The following is a 6,638-nucleotide window of genomic DNA, read 5'->3' as shown; positions in this document are numbered from 1 at the left end:
ATAAGCTACTTCCTATGCATTAGGCATTTATACAATAACTTTCAGAAAACTGAATGTTACTATACTTTCATCTTGCTTTCATTAAGCCTTTTAAGCAAAAAAAAAAAAAAAAAGGAATTTCACAAACTATTAGAGGTTATTATCTTGAATTAGAATGGCTTATGATATTAAGAAATGAGACACTTGCTAATTTTCTTTGAAATAGCCAACTCCACTAATGTGTCTTTAACATATAAAGCAATTCGCAAAGGTGTGTATCACATACATTTGCACGAACCCATTCATTGCACAACCTAGGATGTATTTGTATGACAGAAGGAAAGCGTTGAGGCTTTCTGGGTGCAGTGAGGCCTGGAATCAAGAGTGGAAGGCAGAGTTGATGCTGCACACCCCAGTTTCATGGTGACACCAATATGATGAGTGCTTGCAATGTGGAGTAGGTCATCTTTTAGTCCCTGGTGGCCTTGGATGAAATCACTACACAGAGTAAAGCACACACAGAAAAAACCCACAATGAAAGCTGAAAATAAGACTTTGACATATTTTAAATTAAATTAATCAAATTGCATTGATTATTGATAGCCACTTAGAGACCTATGTGTGTTGGTTCCAAAAGTTATCTTCCTAAGCTGATTGTCTGGAACTCACAGCATATGGTCCATAGAGATAATTTAAAATGATCTTACTTATGATATGGGCTAAAATGACTTTTGTAAGTCTAGCCTGGAAAATAAGTCTAATAATGATTTAACTATTATTGTTATCTTCAATGGAAATGACTTAGTCAGATTTTGAAACCTGGACCCCTCTGTTGCCCCTCCAGACCCTTCATTGCAACAGGAGTGTATCTGATAGAGGCAGAGATGGGAAATGAATAGGAGTCAATCGCCAAGGGGGCATGGCTGCCTGGGAGTCACTCTTCCCTGGTCATGTCAGAATTTGCCACTGAATATAGGAGAAAGTGGTAGGTAGCATGACTCTGACTGGCTTCAAATATATAATTTTTTAAACTGGAGGTTCTTAAACTTGGGACTGCTTGTTCTATTCTGCAACTGCAAGATTTAGAATCAATCTTAATTTCCCCATGTATATTAGCATATCAATAGCTTAAATCCAGTTTACCTAGGAACATTAGAATGATTCCTATTCCTTGGTACAATAATTGACAGGCTTTTGGAAATGATGAAATCTTACTATTTTAGTTTGATTTCACAACTTTCCCTCGATCTCATAAAATAATTACAAAGGGCACACATATCTATAATTTTGAAGATGAATCAAAAGTAAACCTGTTTTGAGTATTTGAACACAATTTGCAAGAGCTCTTGAGGTAACTAGGCCTTGCAAAATCAGTTGGAGAATTATAGCACTGGGTTTATGAGTGTGATCGATTACACAAATGAAGCTGACATTTGGTCATCTTGTTTTTAAAAAGTTAAAATCATTCTGGCAGTAATATTTAAATATAGATTTGCTTCCATAAACCAAGTTGTCAAACTCACTTCAACATGGCATGCTTGAACTGACTTTACTAATTTCTTTCTCCATACTAATTAACATTCTTTACCTCTCATTATATTTAAAGTTTGTCAGAGCTCCTGGAAGGCCAGCTAAAAGATCAATGCAGACAACTGCACTGGGTTGACCCAGAAGGATGGGATGGGGAGGGAGGTGGGAGAGGGGTTCAGGATGGGGAACACATGTACATCCATGGTAGATCCATGTATGGCAAAACCACTACAGTATTGTAAAGTAATTAGCCTTCAATTAAAATACATAAATTTATATTTAAAAAAGTAATAAATCAATCACTATAAGATAAAAAAATAAAAAAATTAATTTTTAGTAGAGTATAGTTGCTTTACAGGGCTTCTCTGGTGGCTCAGATGGTAAAGAATCCAGCCATTAAAAAGAAAACATTTGCATCAGTTCTAATCAGGTGGATGAAACTGGAGCCTATTATACAGAGTGAAGTAAGCCAGGAGGAAAAACACCAATACAGTATAATAATGCATATATATGGAATTTAGAAAGATGGTAACAATAACGCTGTGTACGAGACAGCAAAAGAGACACTGATGTATAGAACAGTCTTATGGACTCTATGGGAGAGGGAGTGGGTGGGAAGATTTGGGAGAATGGCATTGAAACATGTAAAATATCATGTATGAAATGAGATGCCAGTCCAGGTTCAATGCACGATACTGGATGCTTTGGGCTGGTGCACTGGGACGACCCAGAGGGATGGTATGGGGAGGGAGGAGGGAGGAGGGTTCAGGATGGGGAACACATGTATACCTGTGGCGGATTCATTTTGATATTTGGCAAAACTAATACAATTATGTAAAGTTTAAAAAAAAAAAAAAGAAAAAAAAAGAATCCACCTACAATGCAGGAGACCCTGGTTTGATCCCTGGGTCAGGAAGATCCCCTGGAGAAGAGAATGGCTACCCGCTCCAGGAGAATCCCATGGACAGAGGTGGGCTATACTCCTTGGAGTCGCAGAGAGTTGGACACAACTGCACACACACAGTTGCTTTACAATGTTCTATTAGTTTCTACCGCACAGTGACGTGAATCAGCATTATGTATATGTGTATCCCCTCTTTGTTGGATTTCCTTCCCATTTAAGTCACCACAGAGCACCAAGTAGAGACCTCTGAGGTGTACAGTAGGTTCTCTTTAGTTATGTATTTTATATTTAGTATAAACAGTGTATATATGTCAATTCCAATCTCCTAACCCACTTGCCCCCTTGGTAGCCATACATTTGTTCTCAGTGTCTGTGTCTCTATTTGTTTTGCAAATAAGATCATATACACCATTTTTCTAGATTTCACAGTTCAGTTCAGTTCATTCACTCAGTCCTGTCCGACTCTTTGCGATCCCTTGAACCGCAGCATGCCAGGCCTCCCTGTCCATCACTAACTCCCGGAGTCCACCCAAACCCATGTCCATCGAGTCAGTGATGCCATCCAACCATCTCATTCTCTGTCATGCCCTTTTCCTTCTGCCCTCAATCTTTCCCAGCATTAGGGTCTTTTCAAATGAGTCAGCTCTTCGCATCACGTGGTCAAAGTATTGGAGTTTCAGCTTCAACATCAGTCCTTCCAATGAACACCCAGGACTGATCTCCTTTAGGATGGACTGGTTGCAGTCCAAGGGACTCTCAAGAGTCTTCTCCAACAACACAGTTCAAAAGCATCAATTCTTCGGTGCTCAGCTTTCTTTATAGTCCAACTCTCACATCCATACATGACCACCGGAAAAACCATAGCCTTGACTAGATGGACCTTTGTTGGCAAATTAATGTCTCTGCTTTTTAATATGCTGTCTAGGTTGGTCATAACTTTCCTTCCATGGAGTAAGCGTCTTTTAATTTCATGGCTGCACCATCTGCAGTGATTTTGGAGCCCCCCAAAATAAAGTCTGACACTGTTTCCACTGTTTCCCCATCTATTTGCCATGAAGTGATGGGATGTCATGATCTTCATTTTCTGAATGCTGAGCTTTAAGCCAACTTTTTCACTCTCCTCTTTCACTTTCGTCAAGAGGCTCTTTAGTTCTTCTTCACTTTCTGCCATAAGGGTGGTGTCATCTCTGTACCTGAGGTTATTGATATTTCTCCCGGCAATCTTGATTCCAGCTTGTGCTTCTTCCAGCCCAGAATTTCTCATGATGTACTCTGCATATAAGTTAAATAAGCAGGGTGACAATATACAGCCTTGATGTGCTCCTTTCCCAATTTGGAACCAATCTGTTGTTTCATGTCCAGTTCTAACTGTTGCTTCCTGACCTGTATACAGGTTTCTCAAGAGGCAGGTCAGGTGGTCTAGTATGCCCATCTGTTTCAGAATTTTCCACAGTTTATTGTGATCCACACAATCTAAAGGCTTTGGCATAGTCAATAAAGCAGAAATAGATGTTTTTTTTCGGAACTCTCTTGCTTTTTAGATGATCCAGCGAATGTTGGCAATTTGATCTCTGGTTCCTCTGCCTTTTCTAAAACCAGCTTGAACATCAGGAAGTTCATGGTTCACGTATTGCTGAAGCCTGGCTTGAAGAATTTTGAGCATTACTTTACTAGTGTGTGAGATGAGTGCAATTGTGCTGTAGTTTGAGCATTCTTTGGCATTGCCTTTCTTTGGGATTGGAATGAAAACTGACCTTTTCCAGTCCTGTGGCCACTGCTGAGTTTTCCAAATTTGCTGGCATATTGAGTGCAGCACTTTCACAGCGTCATCTTTCAAGATTTGAAATAGCTCAACTGGAATTCCATCACTTCCACTAGCTTTGTTCATACTGATGCTTCCTAAGGCCGATTTGACTTCACATTCCAGGATGTCTGGCTCTAGGTGAGTGATCACACCACTGTGATTGTCTGGGTCGTGAAGATTTTTTTTGTACAGTTCTTCTGTGTATTCTTGCCACCTCTTCTTAATATTTTCTGCTTCTATTATGTCCCTACCATTTCTGTCCTTTATTGAGCCCATCTTTGCATGAAATGTTCCCTTGGTATCTCTAATTTTCTTGAAGAGATCTCTAATCTTTCCCATTCTATTGTTTTCCTCTATTTCTTTGCATTGATCACTGAGGAAGGCTTTCTTATCTCTCCTTGCTCTTCTTTGGAACTCTGCATTCAAATGGGTATATCTTTCCTTTTCTCCTTTGCTTTTCACTTCCCTTCATTTCACAGCTGTTTGTAAGCCCTCCTCAGACAGCCATTTTGCTTTTTTGCATTTCTTTTTCTTGGGGATGGTCTTGATTCCTGTCTCCTGTACAATGTCATGAACCTCCATCCATAGTTCATCAGGCACTCTATCAGATCTAGTCCCTTAAATCTATTTCTCACTTCCACTGTATTGTCATAAGGGATTTGATTTAGGTCATACCTGATTGGTCTAGTGGTTTTTCTCCACTTTCTTCAATTTCAGTCTGAATTTGGCAATAAGGAGTTCATGATCTGAGCCACAGTCAGCTCCCGGTCTTGTTTTTGCTGACTGTATAGAGCTTCTCCATCTTTGGCTGCAAAGAATATAATCAATCTGATTTTGGTGTCGACCATCTGGTGATGTCCATGTGTAGAGTCTTCTTTTGTGTTGTTGGAAGAGGGTGTTTGCTATGACCAGTGCGTTCTCTTGGCAAAACTCTAATTAGCCTTTGCCCTGCTTCATTCTGTATTCCAAGGCCAAATTTGCCTGTTACTCCAGGTGTTTCTTGACTTCCTACTTTTGCATTCCAGTTCCCTATAATGAAAAGGACATCTTTTTTGGGTGTTAGTTCTAGAAGGTCTTGTAGGTCTTCAGAGAACTGTTCAACTTCAGCTTCTTCAGTGTTACTGGTTGGGGCATAGACTTGGATTACTGTGATATTGAATGTTTGCCTTGGAAACGAACAGAGATCATTCTGTCATTTTTGAGATTGCATCCAAGTACTGCATTTCAGACTCTTTTATTGACTATGATGGCTACTCCATTTCATCTAAGGGATTCCTGCCCACAGTAGTAGATATAACGGTCATCTGAGTTAAATTCACCCATTCCCGTCCATCTTAGTTCACTGATTCCTAGAATGTCAGTGTTCACTCTTGTCATCTCCTATTTGACCACTTCCAATTTGCCTTGATTCATGGACCTAACATTCCAGGTTCCTATGCAATATTGCTCTTTACAGCATTGAACCTTGCTTCTATCACCGGTCCCATTCACAACTGGGTGTTGTTTTTGCTTTGGCTCCATCCCTTCATTCTTTCTGGAGTTATTTCTCCACTGATCTCCAGTAGCATATTGGGCACCTACCAACCCGGGGAGTTCATCTTTCAGTGTCCTATCTCTTTGCCTTTTCATACTGCTCATGGGGTTCTCAAGGCAAGAATACTGAAGTGGTTTGCCATTCCCTTCTCCAGTGGACCACATTCTGTCAGACCTCTCCACCATGACCCATCTGTCTTGGGTGGCCCCACACGGCATGGCTTAGTTTCATTGAGTTAGACAAAGCTGTGGTCCATGTGATCAGATTGGCCTGTTGTCTGTGATTGTGGTTTCAGTCTGTCTGCCCTCTGATCCCCTCTCTCAGTGCCTACTGTCTTACTTGGGTTTCACTTACCTTGGATGTGGGGTCTCTCTTCACGGCTGCTCTAGCAAAGCGCAGCTGCTACCCCTGACCTCGGGCATGGGTTAGCTCCTCTCAGCCACACTTGTGCTCCGTCGCAGCCGCCTAGATTTCACATGTATACATTAATGTATGATATTCGTTTTTCTCTTTCTGACTTGCTTCACTCAGTATGACAGTTTCTAGGTCCATTCATGTCTATGCAAATAATGCAATTTCATTCCTTTTATGGCTGAATAATATTCCATTGTATATATGTACCACATCTTTTTATCCATTTGTCTATGTCCTGTCTTTTGTGAATAGTGCTAAATGCAGACAACCCTTAATGCAGACAACTCTTAACTTCATTTCAGCCACTCATTCCCATGACCTTTCCTTGAACCTTCCCATTCCTACCTCTAGTTTTTGAATTTCATGCTATCTTAATTCCTTAAGGATACTTTTTGGCACATCCCTTCTTCCCGTTTTTCCAACCTCTCTCCCTCTCTTTACTGGAAATGTTCTCTTGTGGATAAAATATGTTT

This window comes from Bos javanicus, chromosome 5 (assembly GCF_032452875.1).
Source record: "Bos javanicus breed banteng chromosome 5, ARS-OSU_banteng_1.0, whole genome shotgun sequence".
Lineage (NCBI taxonomy): Eukaryota > Metazoa > Chordata > Mammalia > Artiodactyla > Bovidae > Bos > Bos javanicus.
Note: the sequence above shows the minus strand (reverse complement) of the source record.